The following is a 20,064-nucleotide window of genomic DNA, read 5'->3' as shown; positions in this document are numbered from 1 at the left end:
TAATCCTCCAAAATATCTAGATTTATAGATTCAGCTGTCTTTAAACAATCTTTTAATGAAACCATAGTATCAATGATCATAATCCTCCAAAATATCTAGCTTGGATTCTAATTTCCAATCATTCCTTCATCGGTGTACCTATGGCATCATTGGCAACCAGAACGCTCACCACCTGTTCACTCAGGGGCCTTTTCAATAGTTCCTAGCTCATAGTACCCGACAATATGATCACATAAGAAAATCCAGATGGACTCTCCATTGAAGATCAGCAAGATCAACCAACAGATCCATATAAAAGATCCATGGACTCATTCGTTGAGGACCAGCAAGGTCAATCAACCAGATCTATATCACACCACATCCATTCATAGCTCATCACATTTATCCACATCCATTCGTTCATTTACATTCACATCTATCCGCATCCATTCATTCATTCACATGCATATCTATCACATCACATCACATCTCATTCTCATCCATTTTCATCACATCACATCCTTTCACATATCATCACATCTCATTCTCATCCATTTACATCACATCACATCCTTTCACATATCATCACATCTCATTCTCATCCATTTACATTACATCACATCCTTTCACATATCATCACATCTCATTCTCATCCATTTACATCACCTCACATCCTTTCACATATCATCACATCTTATTCACATCCTTTCACATATCATCACATCTTATTCACATATCATCACATCTTATTCACATCTCATCACATTCACATCCACATCCATTTACATCACATCTCATCACATCCACATCCACATCCATTTACATCACATCACATCTCATCCACATCTCATCACAACCACTCACATCTTATCACATCACATTCACATCTTATCACATCGCATTCACATCTTATCACATTCACGTTTATTCACATCGCATTCACATTTATTAGTGTCGTTTTCTACTTTCGATACCGATGGGACTTTCTAAGTTTCTGCTTGACCTAGTTAAAGGTACTTTTTCTCGATGTATATTTTCATATTCTTTCTCAAATTTCTCAAGTGAAATATATTCAATATTATTCTTTTGAGTAAAAGATTCATGGGATTTATAAAAATCCATTCTACCCATATTCCCCAATAAAATTAATAATGCTCAAAATTCCACTTTTGATGATAAATACTCATAATTTGAATTATGCCAAAAATCCCTCTTTTACCATTTAATTACTTGGATCTCAATTATCATGGGAATCCTCTTTTTATATAAAAATAAATTTACCATAATTTACTCTTTTCTCATAATCAATTAATTATGTATAATTAGAAAAAAAAATATTTCTCATGAATATGATGAAAATCATTCTTTTTGCATAGGATGTCCAATCCTAGAATATGGCAGGAAGTCCTCTTTTAGCATTATGCATAAAAATAAGATATGTATAATTTTTTAGAAATTTTTCCATAGCTTCGCTGCTATTACTGATAATTCTCAATCTTTTTTCTTCTAAAGAATAAAAGCTTGTAATGAAAATATGATAGTAGTTCCTCTTTTATGCTTAAAATCAAAATATGACTTTAAATCATAATTTTAACCATATAAACCTTGATTAACCTTTGACACCTTGCTAACTCTTGATTTACTTTCAATAATTTTAAACTCCTATTAATTTGCTACACTAGCTCATTCATGTGACCCCTTAAACTAAGTCTCATAGCAACATCCATTGTGGTCTAACATGCTTGAATTTATACTCTTTATATCTTTTGAATTCCAGTGTACTTTCACTCTACTTCCCTATTTTGCAGATGGTCTACCACAACAACCCTATCGAGCTTACCATACCATAGCTTTCGAGGACAGAATCTACATCAGGAAGGGGGGCATGTTAACCTATGATGGACATTGAGACGTACTATGTTTTACGTCATGTAATTAGTTTAACTATTCTGAGTCATGGGCCAGGCTTGTCGACACCATATGTTAAGGATAAAGGGATTGGGTGATCGTCGATGAGAGGTGCACCTTGAATATCAGCAAGGTAAGGGTTAGGATCGATCGGCCATGTATGGGCGCCCATGTGTGAACGGCCAAGTCACCTATAAGAGTCAAATGTAACCCTAAAACCATTATTCTCATGGGTTGAATACAAGAGTGCTCTTGCCGTTTCCTTCTCCTGCGTGTGTGTGACTCATGGGTTGAATACAAGAGTGCTCTTGCCGTTTCCTTCTCCTGCGTGTGTGTGTGAGAGAGAGAGAGAGAGTGAGAGAGTGATCGAGCACTGTGTAGCGGCACGACGGCGGCGAGGCGGTAGAGCGACGATGGCGGCTCCTCCGACTACGATGCGGGAATCCTTCATGGCGGCGGTTTGAGCGGTGAATGACACACCTTTGCATTCTGTTTGAGCTTGCTTTCCTAGTTGTATGCTTGTAGCCATTCGTGGCTCGCATACGGTGTTCGGCAAGTCCCCAGCTACGACCTGTGCGGCAAAAGCGCACAAGGAGTGAGAGAACAAAATAGAAGAGAGAAGTATTGAATTTGAGAAAATAAAAATTTCATATATATCTCCAAAATGGAGAGCCAAATCTAGAAATTGCAATACAATTTGTCCCTTGAGCAAAAAACATCATTGCTCTCATAAAATCTCTAGGCAACTACCCTAGTTTCTAACACACAACTCATCTTCTTCATAATTGCATTGAGTTGATTAATAGATATCTTTAGACTCAATACCTCCAAGCCTAATGTATGCACTTGCTCTTTTAGATAATTGACTTGTTCTTTACATTGCCCATTATATCCACCTAGATGTTCCCCAATTTCAACATGCATGTTGTCCATGAAAGAAATCATGTCTAGTTGGTTTGCCTCCATGCAACCACTACTATCAAGGATGTGATGGAGATGATGAGTCAATTCATCTCTTAACGTATCTCCCCTTTGGCTGCCACTTCCATGGATCTCATCCCAAAGGGCATCTAAGTACTCCTTGCAAAAGAAACCTAATTTTTCTCCATGTATCTGCAATAATTTGTAGACATTTAAAGCTTGTTTGTCCAGATGGAGACCTTGACCGGGCAAGGTGTTTTGCAGCCTGAACATTCATCAACTCAAGTGGGGTAGACAAAGCTCCTTCTTCATTGGAAGAATCATCCATAGATAATTATATGTATCACTGTGTACCTTTTTTTGTCACGGATACATTTTCATGTATATAGCGTTGGTATATATGTAGGTTACTAGGGTTAGTTATATGTTGGTAAAGATACATAGAGATATTTGTAGAGCCTTAAGATATTAATTTTTTATTTCAGCAAATGGAGATTCAAAATGATAACAACCGCTCCGAAGTTGTAGTGGCTATAGTCTCTAGCTATCTCTTGGTTCCTACAATGTATAATTAAAACTAATAATTTGAGATTAATTTGTTGATTAAACTAAGATGCAAACTTAAAGAAAAAAGAATAGAAAATCAAGGTCTTGCATGTATGTTAAGGACAATGTGAGACGTCTAGTGAACAAGAGTTCTCGAGCTTCGAGCTGCGCCAAGTAGCATAGCTCATGTGCTGACATGCAAGATTGACTCAAACACAAGGGAAATTGATTCTAACACAAAAGCAATCAAGAAGCAAGCAAATTAGCACAATAAAGAGGCAGCAAGACACATCGTGGTTGCCAAAGTGTTGTCAGAGATTGACCAAGGCTATCCTAATCAACCTGCTGAGTGACTTTGGTTATGCGTGCAGCATACACCAGTCGGATACAGATCAAGCATGAAATGACAAACATAGCCTATCGGCTACAAGCAACTACATAATAAAATCGACTACTAAGACTGATCGACTCATGCGGATGATCTTGATTATTACATGAAATGCCGAAGCCCAAATAGATAGATTCATCGAAAATAATAATAGACAAGACGATTATACAAAAAGCTAGACAGACTCGGTGAATGCACAGACATGATACAAAATGATCTTCTTTATTCCAAAGAGATAATACAGAAGCAACAACATTTTGAGTACATCCTTTTATACTGCTCACTAGTAGTCATAGTGCAGTACAGAGATACTCTCGTGCTCTTAGCACAACTAATTTATAGACATAATGACCTATTAACTACTGTTAAAGTGCGCTAGCTCTGACATTCTAATGGTGCCACTCTAGCTCACGGCTAGGTGGCTATCCGTGCGATGCGCAACTGTCCAGCCCACGACCAACAAAAGACTCGTAAATTAACAAAAGACTCGTAAATTAACATGTGGATAAGTATATTGGAAAATGTTTCCATATTGAAGGTTCTTTTGAAGGTATAAAAGGCAGTACAATATACAATGCATGGAATAATATTTTCCAAGACTTACAACTTCAAAAAAGAATGATCAAATTCTACGATATTACGATAGTAAAGGAAAAGAAAATGGAATGCGTGATAGTCGCATTGGTGAATAGGACACTTGATCCATCCATCACAAGATAGCCCAAAGTATTTCAATGTGCAATCAAAGAGTGCAATCAAAGAAAAATATATGGTGATTAGGATCATTTGAGGTAAGTAAATTTTTGAAACGTATATCTACTTATGTCATTTGTATTAGGACCACTATTGACAATCTACTTATGCTACTTGTATGTTTGTAGGTTAAGACAAAGAATCATGAGACCTAACACTACTATGAGGGCATCTGACACATTTAGATCTCCTATCGCGTAGTCTTGGATTCAAAGTAGTGAGAGAGGCACAATCTTCAACATGTGGTCGTGGGAACATTCTCTTATGAGGAAATTTATTATTATTATTTATTATAATAAAAAGAAAACACAGAGAACGAGAGAGAGAGAAGAAAATATTTGTAGAAGTGGAAGAAGGAGAAGATGGAGAAGAGGAAGGAGGTGGAGGAGCTTGACTCTCTCCCCCCCTCTCCCACACAACGCAAGGGGGGGGGACTTTTTTCCATCACGGCTATCTACGCCCCCCCTCCCCCCTCCCGCCGATTTCATAAAATGTTTAAAAAAAAGCTTATAAAAGCTTTTGATTAAAGCTTTATTAGTTTTTTTTTTAAGGGGGCTTTACAATGCTTTGATTAAAGCTTTTAAAAAAAGAGAATGAAAATTTTACTTTTCCAAAAGAAAAATTCTCTTGAGACTTTTCACTTTTTGAATTCTAAAATTCTTTTGACCTTTTGAATTTCGGGTTTCTTTGTCTCTTTGTTTTCCTGCGACCCTTGACTTTCCGTATTTCGGGATGACCTTTCGGGTTTCGAAATTTTTTTGATGGTTCATATTCTAATATGTTTGGGTTCATTAAAAATTTTTAAAATTTCATGGAAAATTAGACAAAGGTTATTTAAAATTTATGGAATATCCAAGTTTGGTGACCGGCATGTGTTGTGTCCGTTTGGGTGCCCGTGATGACCGTTCAAATTCCTTTCAAAATATTTTTTTCCCAGAAAACTAGTAAATCCATTAAGATTACAAATTTCAATTAGATTTGAGAATTGTCGGGTGGAATTGAAAACTTTTGTGATCGATGGGATTTTTAGGGAAAAAATTTTAATAATTACCAAAAATTAGAAAAATTCAAGAAATTATTTTAGAAATCCTAAAAATTGGTATTTTGAAATATCAATTGTATTTTGGTAAATTTTATTGCTAAAATCTTCTAGAAAATTTTAGATTTGGAGTGCCAATTTGGTGGATTTCAAAATTAGTAAATTTTAAGGCCTAGAAAAATAGAGAAAATTAGAAAAAAATCATGATAATTATTATTTCTCAAGAATTTACTCTTTTCAGGGGTTATTTAGTGTTGAAGTATGTTTTTTACATGCTGAAATTAGATATATGTGGATTATTCGCATATAATTAATGTGAGTGTGCCTCATATTTGTAGTTGTTTACTTCTAGACAGTGTTTTCATGATTTTTTATCGTTGTTTAGCCACCAAATGCTAATTAAAGCATTTTTTCTTATGTGTAGTGAGTTCGAGTGAATTGATTTGCTAGATCATTTTGGTCAAAAGACGACAAGTGAAGTTGAATTTGAGTGAATCTTGATTTTTTGAAGAACTTTATTATCGTGGCTTATATTGACTTCTTAGTTAATGATAATGTCGATGAGATGAGTGATCATCCCAACTTGGGTAGGAAAGATCTAAAATTCCAAGTTGAAGAAGAGGAGACTGTTGGAATGAGTGAATTTTTGGAAGTGACAGAGTGTCTAGAGGCAACTATTGCCAAATGCCATGACGAGATGGAGTCACTAAAGATGTAGATTTTGACTTTGCAAAAAGCTCTTTTGGTGGCACCTCCTGCTCCTACCAAAGCAATTGCTCCAGCGTTTGCACCAAAAGTGTACGGTGGTGAGAAAAAGGAGAAGACTCAGGAATGTGTAGATGCGGCTCAATAGGTAGACTACACATTTTGCCTTTCATCAATTCACTGATGCACAAAAGCTGCAAATGGCGCAGGGATTATTAAAGGGGAAGGCATTAACTTGGTGGAAGGATCTCAAAGATGATTCCATTCCTACCACTTTGAAAAAGATTCAAGGAAGCTTTTAAAAAAGAGTTTGTCCAACCAGAGGATGAATTTGAAATAATTGCCAAACTTGTTAAAAATAGCATGGGAAATCAATCTTTTAACATTATGTGCAGAAATTCAGACAATTGGCTGCCAAAGCCAAGTCTGATGATTATACCTTGTGTGGGATTTTCATCAATGGTCTAGCTCGTGACTATTAGTACGAGGTAAAGAAATGCAAGGTCAAATGGCTGAGGATGTTATTTAGGCAACTCAAGTTTTTCATAAGACTATGGTCGACACCAACACTTCAAAACCATCGTCTAATGAAAAGAAATCCACGTTCACTTTTTCAAATAGTGGACAAAAAAGAAAGTTGGTTTTCATACCAAAACCAAAAAAAATTTAACAACACCTGCAAGAAGTAGAAATTTGTGAGCAAGGATAAAATCACATGTTTCAAATGCAAGGAAAAGGGACACACGAAGAAATTCTATCCTTTGAATGGAGCTACAGTACCTTCAGTGCGTGCCTGGACAAAAGGCGGCACCGAAGAAGTTCATACCAAAGAAATCTGTACACATTATAGAACTTCAAGGTAAATTTTCTGAAGTCAATATTACACATCTTGAAGGAAGCCAATGTTCAGATTGTACTTTTAGTAAAGACTATTTTGGTCCGAACGAATTATTTCGTGTTAATAGATCAATAAATGGACATCAGGTTCATATTTTGTTTGATCCTGGTAGTACTCACAATTTTATTGACAACATTGTGGTACAGAGGATGAAGCTAGAAACCACACAGAATGATCACATGTACAAGGTCAAGATGACTGGAGGACAAGTCCAATGCTAGGAGGACAAGAAGGTGTTAAAAGTACCGTTAGACATCTAGTTGTACTCAGATAGTGTCATGAGCTTGGGTCATGTAGACATCATTCTAGGGATGGAATGGTTTCATAAAAAAATAAGGATTTTTCTATTGATTGGATCAAGCATTTGATGCCTTTCTATCACAATGGAAACCTTGTTACTCTTAAGGGAAACATTGTTGTACCCAAGGAAACTTTTATTAATGAGCTTGAGTTAATGGAAAATCTTTTTAACTATGAGCTTTTCCAATTGGTTATGGATCCAGTGTTTTCATGTGTTCATTTTGATGTAAACATAGTTTCTTTGGATGTTTGGGAAAGTAAAGTGTTAGATTCCATTAAGAGCAAATTTCAAGATGTATTTCCTGATGAGTTACCTCATGGATTACCTCCTAAATGAGAGGTGGGCCATAAAATTGAGCTAGTATCGGGTGGAGAACCTATTAGTATTCCTCCATATAGGCTTAGCTAGACTGAGGAAGATGAGGTAGCAAAGCAACTAGCTCAATACTTGAGGATGGGTCAAATTAGACCAAGTAAGTCTCCTTGGAGTGCACTAGTTCTCTTGATTAAGATAAAAGATCAAGGTACCTAGTGGATGTGTATTGATTACAAACGTCTTAACAAAGTTACAATAAAAAACGAATACCCATTCCCTAGATCAAACGATCTTATTGAGAGGTTGCAAGGAGCTAAGTATTTCACAAATCTTGAGGGAATACCTAACACTTCTATGAGGGCATCCGACACATTTAGATCCCCAAACCACCCTAGCTCCAACTCCCACCTCGTGACACTCAGAGCAGTCACCGTGTAGACAAACTATTGTAGTTTTTTCTCACAAACTCCTCAGTTCTCACACACTCTCTTTGCAATGGTGTGGCTAACACCTTCGACTCCTCCCTGGAGGTCCAACACCACACTTCCATTAGGACAAAGTGCTTTACAGGGGGAAGATTTGAGGAGTATGCCAGTCACTCCACATAGCTATCACATCTGAGGGAAGCCGTTATGAAATAGGTGAATGGCCACATTGTTCACTCTTTGATGAAGAACAACCACAAGGTGGAACACAAGCTACTCTATTTCACTGAGAGGAGTATGCCAGTCACCCCACATAGCTGTCACATCTGAGGGAAGCCGTTATGAAATAGGTGAATGGCCACATTGTTCACTCTTTGATGAAGAACAACCACAAGGTGGAACACAAGCTACTCTATTTCACTGAGCCGTGCTATAGGGCAGTTTGCAGCAAACCCTACGGTCGTATCTAAGCTAGAGAAATTGGGCTTCGGAGGTTTGCTTACTCTGGAGCCATGGGGGCCAGAACTATACGATAGTCTATATTTTACAAAAACTCATGATGCCAACATGCACACCGGAGAAGTCTTGGACAATGAAGGCCATCCACACAGGGTACAACTCAGCATGAAGCTCATTAGAGATGCCTTATAGTTCCCCCACCTAGACCAGCCCTATATTAGTCTCACCAATGTCCCCAAGCTGGCCAGGGGTGTATATAGGGGGCAACCCGAACAAAGACAGGGTGGAGTGAGCGAACAAAGACAGGGTGGAGTGAGCGAACATTACCCAAGAAGATTTGATTATGCCAGCATGTGCCCTACAGTTTCTACTCACTACATGCTAGACAGATAGACAGATTCAATAGGTGTAGTATGACTATCTTGGCCCAGGTGCACCAGGGACATATGGTCAACTAAGCAGAGTATTTGTACAAAGAGCTTCATGTATTCTACTCTAACCTGCAGAGGAAGATGGGAGCAGCCACCTTATTGACAAAAGTACTTTATCATGTGGCCAGCAAGAGGAGCTACCCCATGCCATCCAGCTGAGTGGCCCTAATGTGGTGTCAACATCTCTACCCTCACCACAGTCCTCTCCCCACTCCCCACACCACCAACTAAGAGGCACCACCCAGATTGTTGAGATATCGAGCTCGTCTAGTGAGGCGGTGGACACTGATGACCCGCTTGGGGGATAGGCCCCACACTTACACCACTGGCATGGTTGGTGAGATCTTGGGTGATATGCGGCCAGTGGGATGGCAGGCTGTGTAACAGCCATTCTAGAGACTGGCATAGTTATAGCGCCAGCTCATTTAGTTGGGTTCACACTATAGAGAACCCGTGTATGTATTGGTTGAGTGTGAGATCCCCCTGTTCCCACCGAGCAACGGATTCGGGTACTAGCAGCGGAAGTAGTACTTCTCGCACGGGACAGGGGTCCCACATTCGGGGCCTCGTCCACGGATATCCGGACAAGAGACTAATCCGTCGGTTTTTCCAAAACCGAACCCGGAAAAACTTCCCTTACCCAGAAAGCACGGGCGATTCCACCAGGATAATTTTTTTACTCTAACGTAGTCAAGATCATTACTGATCACGCTGATCCAACTGCACCTATAAAGATACTCGATCGGATCAAGGAAGAAACTTGCACTTGGATCATTGGGATCAACGCTTTTTTCCCCATCAAGAGGCACAGCCGCCGTTGATTCCTATCCATAGAACAATTACTATCCGGGACTTACTTCATCTATCGTAATAACAGAAATTGAGTCTCGGTTTACGGATCCATCAGTCCAGCCTAACCCCATCCGATCCCATGGGTTAGCCAACCGCCCAACCACTGTAGTGATGGGATCCAATTTGGAATTTGGTTAGGTTTTGTCCCGGGTACCAAGGAAAAGAGTTCCAAGGCCCCCTAGCCGGAATTTCATGCAAACATAAAACTAGCCACACCACTTACACACCCAATATGAAAATTGCCTTTTTCTTAGCATCAGCTAACTTTAAAACAATCCTTTAATGAAACCATAGTACCACTGATCACAATCTCCCAATTTATCCAGTTGATTCATAATTTCCCATCATTCCTTCATCAGAGTATCTATGGCATCATTGGCAACTAGAACGCTCACCACCTGTCCACACAGAGGCCGTTTCCATAGTTCCTAGCCCATAATACTCGGCAATATAATCACTTATCAAGATGGACTCTCGTTGAAGATCAGCAAGATCAACCAACAGATCCATATAAAAGAGCCATGGACTCATCCGTTGAGGACCAGCAAGGTCAGTCAACCAGATCCATGCCCGGTTTCACAAAACAACTCTTACTCCTTGTTCCAATATCTTCCTCGACGCACGCGTGGGTATCCTAGGCGACCCAGAGCCCGAGCACCGTATGGTCAGCACCCTCTAGGATCCTTCGCAGGTGACCTAGCGCTTCACTCATAGGCCGCTTCCTTGGTCCCTCATCCACCGTACCGGAAGCTCACCATTTTAATCGAACCGAGGCTGGTCAAGACCTCGGTCGACCTTGCTACGCGAGACGTCCTCCATTGACTCTCCGTCAGCAGTTGCAACTTTATCAGTTAGGTCTCCACGACCTTAATCACAAGACGGTCAAAATGCTTCCCCAGCATTCTTGACATAAAACAGCCATTTACAAACAGCATTTACAAACAGTTTACAAATACAGTTTCTATATTAACTCTCATTTTTCCACATTATCCCTCATTAATCCACATTACTTATTCCACATTCCATGTATATGTGTACTCATCCAATCACCTCCTTTTCCATCTCTTCACTTCAGATTCCTTCACATCACATATCATATATTCACATCCATATCCACATCCATACATCCACATCCACATCCACATTCACATCCATACATCCACATCTACATGCTTATCTCCATTTTCACATCCTCATTTATACATCCACATCCCATATCCACATTCATACATACACATCCATATCCACATCCACATCCACATCCACATTCACATCCACGCATCCACATCTACATGCTTACCTCCATTTTCACATCCTCATTTATACATCCACATCCCATATCCACATTCATACATACACATCCATACATCCACATCTACATCCACATACATACATACATCCACATCCACATTCCACATTCACATCTATACATCCACATCTACATTCACATTCACATACATCCACATCCACATTCCCATACATCCACATCTATACATCCACATTCCACATTCACATCTACATTCACATTCACATACATGCATCCACATCTACATGCTTACCTCCATTTTCACATCCTCATTTATACATCCACATCCCATATCCACATTCATACATACACATCCATACATCCACATCTACATCCACATACATACATACATCCACATCCACATTCCACATTCACATCTATACATCCACATCTACATTCACATTCACATACATCCACATCTATACATCCACATTCCACATTCACATCTACATTCACATTCACATACATGCATCCACATCTACATGCTTACCTCCATTTTCACATCCTCATTTATACATCCACATCCCATATCCACATTCATACATACACATCCATACATCCACATCTACATCCACATACATACATACATCCACATCCACATTCCACATTCACATCTATACATCCACATCTACATTCACATTCACATACATCCACATCTATACATCCACATTCCACATTCACATCTACATTCACATTCACATACATGCATCCACATTCCCATACATCCACATCTACATCCACATACATACATACATCCACATCCACATTCCACATTCACATCTATACATCCACATCTACATCCACATTCACATACATCCACATCCACATTTCCATTCACATCTATACATCCACATCCATTCACATCTATACATCCACATCTACATCCACATTTACATCTATGTATATACATCTTCATGCATATATCCATTTTCATGTTCATACATCCACACTCCCATCTCCATATCCACACATCCACATACATACATCCATTTTCACATTCCCATTTATATAACCCCATATACCTTCACATCTAATCTTTTAGATCACATCCATTCTCGCCCTATCACAACCCATATACATCTTATCCTATCACATACACTTCTTACCTCATCCCCCCATACACATCTTAATTCATCTTATCACATCCTAACACTTTCCATACGCATCTTATCAATTCTTATCACATCTCATACACCTCTTATCACATCTTATCACATTTCATATCTTTTTTTTTTTAAAAAAAAGAGAATTCTTTTATTTGATATAAGATTTCTCTACACATTTATTTATACATAAATTCCATTTAAGGAGACTAACACTTTCGAAATTAAAATCAATCTTTTATGCATCTTCTTATGCATGATTTCAATTTGGTAGGGAATTATACTTTTAGAATAAAAGAATTTCTCTTATGCATCTAAGTTAAGCATAAAATCCAATTATGAGGAAAATCATACTTTTAGTATAAAAAGAATATCTTTTATGCATACCTATATGCATGAAATCCAATATGATAAAAGTAACACTTTTGATATAAAAATTTATCCATTATGCATACTTCTATGCATGAAAATAAAAATGGTAAAAATAACACTTTTGATATAAAAATTTATCCTTTATGCATAATATTAAAATTCAATTTCTCCATGATTATAATGAAATTCTTTCAATTAATCTAGGATGATGATTCCTAGAATATGGTAGGAAGTCCTCTTTTTATGGTTTGAATGAAAAATTTTTATGCATAATTTTTATAAAAATTTTGCCATAGCTCCGCTGCTATGACTGATAAATCTCAATTTTTCTAAGGGATAAAGCTTATCATTAAGGAAATAATTAAAATGATTCTCTAATTGGATCCTTAATCCATAATGGATTGAATCATCAATATACATAAACTAAAAGCATAAGAAAAAGCCATTAATTTGGCCTCAAGCATAGCTTAATCTTGGGTTAAGGAAAAGCTTTATGAAAAGCTTGATTTGGATTGAGAATGGGTCATGAGTATGACCATTTCTTGAGTGAGAGAGAGAATTTACATAAGAATCATTAGAATTTAAACATAAATGAAAATTAACTTCAATAGCATTTATTAAATTATGTAACTCTTCACTACTATTCAAACTTCAATAGCATTAAAAAAAACCATACCAATTAAACTTCTCAAGCTTGAGAGGGGTTGAGAAGAGAGAAACATTGAGAAATTATAGAAAGATGAATATTCACTAATTACCTTACAACTTGCTTGATTCTTTGTTCACGGTAGAGGCCCCCAACCAATCAATTGGTTAAGTATGTTGATGGAGCCACTAATGGGGATTGAAGAAAGAGGGAAGCTCTAAAAACTAGTGAATTATTAAATGAATTCACAGTTCTTGGCTTAGGTGGAGTAGAGTAACGATGCATAAACACTATATATTTTTCAACAAGGGTGAGGCTTCTATTTATAGGAAAAATTAAGCTCCTAACCAAACAAACTGATTCTAGAATTTTCTAAATCAGTTTGGTCAATATTTGACCATTTTTAGGTCAGTTAAGCTAACTTTTTGGAACTAGACTTGAATGAGGAGAGAGGAGAGATGAAATATCTCAATTTTTATGAGTTTAAAACTCATTCAAGCATGTGAAATATGCACCTCCTTTAAAGAACTCCTCTTCCTTACATATGTGTCATAATGGAATCATTTTAATATTGCTCATAGTTTTTTTTTACTAATAATCCTTGTACATTTTCAACTCTTCATCTTATGTGAAATATGCACCTCCTTTAAAGAATTCCCTTTCCTTACATATGTCATATTTTTAATATTGCTCATAGTTTTTTACTAATAATCCTTGTACATTTTCAACTCTTCATCTTATGTGAAATATGCACCTCCTTTAAAGAATTCCCCTTCCTTACATATGTCATATTTTTAATATTGCTCATAGTTTTTTACTAATAAACCTTGTACATTTTCAACTCTTCATCTTATGTGAGCATTTAAGGGACTCCCCTTCCTTACATATGTGTCATAATAAAATCATTATACCCAAAATATCTCATATTTTTAATATTGCACATAGTTTTTTACTAATAAACCTTGTACATTTTCAACTCTTCACCTCATGTGAGCATTTACTCATTTTTGGGTATTTTCTTTTTACAAGTTGGATTTATCTCCTCCCTACACATGGATTGATGCTATTGGTCCATAGGAACCTTAATTGGACCATAGTCTAAAGATTTGTGAAAATCTAGACCCTTAGGCTAAGGTTCTTTATAGCTATTTTCAATTAATTCCAATTGCACATTGGAAAATTCTTTTTGAATTTCTGTTTCAGGGGAACTCATTTGAATTAGAAGAGATATTTTTCTATCCAAAAATATTCAAAATCTGAATATTCTCTCTCTAGAATATTTTTCTCTCTCTAGGCTAAAACAGATAGAAACAAGGTCTTTATATTTCTGAAGAGGGATTGATTACAGGGAAAGATACTAGACATCAAAAAGGGGGTGGGAGAGGAATCTTACATTCTACCCCACTTAAAAAATGCGAGATGTCCTCATCTCGCAAACTGGGATAATTTCGCAAGATGCACGAATATGAGACTTAGAGAAGAATTTTAATCAAGATTAACCATCAAGAAACGTCTTAAAGAGAGCAAGATTCAAAATAAGAACAAGACTTAAACTTTATTCATTCTCGGAACTTATACAGTAAAGATAGAAGAACTCTTTACACTTCCATAAGCCCGTCCATCATATGATCACAAAAGCAGTCCTCACAAGCTGCACAAGTATAAGGTAACTCATCTATGGGAATAATTCTGTGGGTTATTGTTGCGCCTATCTCAGTGGTATGAGGTGTTCTAACAAAAGGACCTCTGAGAGGCAAGCCAAAAACGGGATAAAGGCATATCTTCTCATGAGGAAGAAAACATGCCAGTAAGAAGACCCGCTCAGAAAACCCAAGATGCCTTGATCTCATGACACAGTAATATCGGGGACCCAAACCCAAAGCTTCAATAACCATGGCCAAGCGGACATTGTTACGAAAGTGCTGCTGACCCCAGGGTGTTACCCTAGTTATGTTTTGATAGGTCCGCCATTTGGTTTGCGCTACAGAAGTTCCCAAGTGAGGGAAAAGTGAGCGCTCATACTGCTCTATAAAATCCTTCTTCACAGATTCACTTGCGTCTTGAAGGTGAGGAATCATTATGGATAAAACTAGTTCTTGTTGCCAAGCCATGAAGGAGATTAGGAAGAAAGGATATCGATGGGAGTAAGATTACTGTGAGCGACAAGTAAAAGTTACGACTTATATAAAGGAAGGAGCTAGCGTAACTTAGAAGCCAACGGTAGCTTTCCACTGAAGTTTTAACGTCTTTCCATGATTTGGGTTTGGCACAATTTTCTATAGATGGCATTAAGAACTTTGAGATGAGGAGATAAAAGAAGCTCGTAAGCTAAGTCACTTACTTTCTTTGAAGTCAGATAAGGCTCACAATATCTGGGGGATAACTTCTTAAACTCCCCAATAGATAAAGAACTTCTTTTGTGCCGTACTCGAATGAAGACCAAAACCTTGGTATCCAAAACACCGATTTTCACTTCTGAACTCATTGTTCTAAATCCTTAAAACAGCGTGACTCCTGAGAAGTATTCTAGGGAAAGGGTCTTCCTTTTTTTAAACAGAATCTTTCTTTTATTTTTGAGAGGGAATAATTTTAAGATCAAAAAGGGAGATTCTTACTCCTGTATGCCTCGAAGGCTGGGGAGGAATCTTACATTCTACCCCACTTAAAAAAGTGTGAGATGTCTTCATCTCGCCAAGTAGAGGACAACTCTTTTTCTTAAGATCCAATTTATTCTAGGGTTCCTTATATTCTGGTCAACCCAACAGAATACGGGGATAAATATCCCTTATATAGAACTCATCATTAAATAAATTCATTTCAGATCATATCATTCATATCTTTAACACGATAATGGTCCATCAGATCGAAATTTTTTCTTTCTGAACATTCCTCCACGGGAATTTCAGTCAAGCAAGTTTTCAATTTGTCATCCCTTAACTTGATATACCGAGTCAAGTGTTAACAGTAGTACTTTGACAGCACAATCCACTAATCTCATAGTGATTTGTTGAAATCATTATCATCATTCTAGTTATGAATATCATCACAGGGACTCGTCCCATTCATCCTCATTGTGGTTTCGCTCAGCTTATTACATTTCAACTAAATTTCGAAAATCATCATTTTTCAATCAGAATCCCAATCAATTCATCAGTTCCCAAACAGAATTAAAAATCATATCAACCACATTTGAATTCATCAACTGGATAGCATTAATGCTTATAATTTCAAGTCTTAGATTTACTCGTATATACTGTCAGTAAAGAGCTGCAGTTATACTCTCGGTATATACGGATAGTCACGGCCCTTGGAATTATAAGGTAAATACCATCATGTCTAGGCCTCAAGCAAGCCAAGGATTCTATATAATTGCGGTACTTCCATCTGAAGACCCAATTACCAAATTACGAATTTCAATTTGAATATCAAATTGTATGAATTATATCACACAATTACAACCTTTTTGTGTTTCTTGATAAATTTCTGACCTATTTGTCTTCTCAATTGATCTTTATTAACCAAATGCTCTGATACCAACTGTGAGATCCCCCTGTTCCCACCGAGCAACGGATTCGGGTACTAGCAGCGGAAGTAGTACTTCTCGCACGGGACAGGGGTCCCACATTCGGGGCCTCGTCCACGGATATCCGGACAAGAGACTAATCCGTCGGTTTTTCCAAAACCGAACCCGGAAAAACTTCCCTTACCCGGAAAGCACGGGCGATTCCACCAGGATAATTTTTTTACTCTAACGTAGTCAAGATCATTACTGATCACGCTGATCCAACTGCACCTATAAAGATACTCGGTCGGATCAAGGAAGAAACTTGCACTTGGATCATTGGGATCAACGCTTTTTTCCCCATCAAGAGGCACAGCCGTTGATTCCTATCCATAGAACAATTACTATCCGGGACTTACTTCATCTATCGTAATAACAGAAATTGAGTCTCGGTTTACGGATCCATCAGTCCAGCCTAACCCCATCCGACCGATCCCATGGGTTAGCCAACCGCCCAACCACTGTAGTGATGGGATCCAATTTGGAATTTGGTTAGGTTTTGTCCCGGGTACCAAGGAAAAGAGTTCCAAGGCCCCCTAGCCGGAATTTCATGCAAACATAAAACTAGCCACACCACTTACACACCCAATATGAAAATTGCCTTTTTCTTAGCATCAGCTAACTTTAAAACAATCCTTTAATGAAACCATAGTACCACTGATCACAATCTCCCAATTTATCCAGTTGATTCATAATTTCCCATCATTCCTTCATCAGAGTATCTATGGCATCATTAGCAACTAGAACGCTCACCACCTGTCCACACAGAGGCCGTTTCCATAGTTCCTAGCCCATAATACTCGGCAATATAATCACTTATCAAGATGGACTCTCGTTGAAGATCAGCAAGATCAACCAACAGATCCATATAAAAGAGCCATGGACTCATCCGTTGAGGACCAGCAAGGTCAGTCAACCAGATCCATGCCCGGTTTCACAAAACAACTCTTACTCCTTGTTCCAATATCTTCCTCGACGCACGCGTGGGTATCCTAGGCGACCCAGAGCCCGAGCACCGTATGGTCAGCACCCTCTAGGATCCTTCGCAGGTGACCTAGCGCTTCACTCATAGGCCGCTTCCTTGGTCCCTCATCCACCGTACCGGAAGCTCACCATTTTAATCGAACCGAGGCTGGTCAAGACCTCGGTCGACCTTGCTACGCGAGACGTCCTCCATTGACTCTCCGTCAGCAGTTGCAACTTTATCAGTTAGGTCTCCACGACCTTAATCACAAGACGGTCAAAATGCTTCCCCAGCATTCTTGACATAAAACAGCCATTTACAAACAGCATTTACAAACAGTTTACAAATACAGTTTCTATATTAACTCTCATTTTTCCACATTATCCCTCATTAATCCACATTACTTATTCCACATTCCATGTATATGTGTACTCATCCAATCACCTCCTTTTCCATCTCTTCACTTCAGATTCCTTCACATCACATATCATATATTCACATCCATATCCACATCCATACATCCACATCCACATCCACATTCACATCCATACATTCACATCTACATGCTTATCTCCATTTTCACATCCTCATTTATACATCCACATCCCATATCCACATTCATACATACACATCCATATCCACATCCACATCCACATCCACATTCACATCCACGCATCCACATCTACATGCTAACCTCCATTTTCACATCCTCATTTATACATCCACATCCCATATCCACATTCATACATACACATCCATACATCCACATCTACATCCACATACATACATACATCCACATCCACATTCCACATTCACATCTATACATCCACATCTACATTCACATTCACATACATCCACATCCACATTCCCATACATCCACATCTATACATCCACATTCCACATTCACATCTACATTCACATTCACATACATGCATCCACATCTACATGCTTACCTCCATTTTCACATCCTCATTTATACATCCACATCCCATATCTACATTCATACATACACATCCATACATCCACATCTACATCCACATACATACATACATCCACATCCACATTCCACATTCACATCTATACATCCACATCTACATTCACATTCACATACATCCACATCTATACATCCACATTCCACATTCACATCTACATTCACATTCACATACATGCATCCACATCTACATGCTTACCTCCATTTTCACATCCTCATTTATACATCCACATCCCATATCCACATTCATACATACACATCCATACATCCACATCTACATCCACATACATACATACATCCACATCCACATTCCACATTCACATCTATACATCCACATCTACATTCACATTCACATACATCCACATCTATACATCCACATTCCACATTCACATCTACATTCACATTCACATACATGCATCCACATTCCCATACATCCACATCTATACATCCACATCTACATCCACATACATACATACATCCACATCCACATTCCACATTCACATCTATACATCCACATCTACATCCACATTCACATACATCCAGATCCACATTTCCATTCACATCTATACATCCACATCCATTCACATCTATACATCCACATCTACATCCACATTTACATCTATGTATATACATCTTCATGCATATATCCATTTTCATGTTCATACATCCACACTCCCATCTCCATATCCACACATCCACATACATACATCCATTTTCACATTCCCATTTATATAACCCCATATACCTTCACATCTAATCTTTTAGATCACATCCATTCTCGCCCTATCACAACCCATATACATCTTATCCTATCACATACACTTCTTACCTCATCCCCCCATACACATCTTAATTCATCTTATCACATCCTAACACTTTCCATACGCATCTTATCAATTCTTATCACATCTCATACACCTCTTATCACATCTTATCACATTTCATATCTTTTTTTTTTTTTTAAAGAGAATTCTTTTATTTGATATAAGATTTCTCTACACATTTATTTATACATAAATTCCATTTAAGGAGACTAACACTTTCGAATATGCATGATTTCAATTTGGTAGGAAATTATACTTTTAGAATAAAAGAATTTCTCTTATGCATCTAAGTTAAGCATAAAATCCAATTATGAGGAAAATCATACTTTTAGTATAAAAAGAATATCTTTTATGCATACCTATATGCATGAAATCC

Source organism: Cibotium barometz, chromosome 3 (genome assembly GCF_041138505.1).
Source record: "Cibotium barometz isolate CiBa-2024 chromosome 3, ASM4113850v1, whole genome shotgun sequence".
In the NCBI taxonomy this organism is placed as follows: Eukaryota; Viridiplantae; Streptophyta; class Polypodiopsida; order Cyatheales; family Cibotiaceae; genus Cibotium; species Cibotium barometz.
This window is presented reverse-complemented; position numbering follows the sequence as displayed.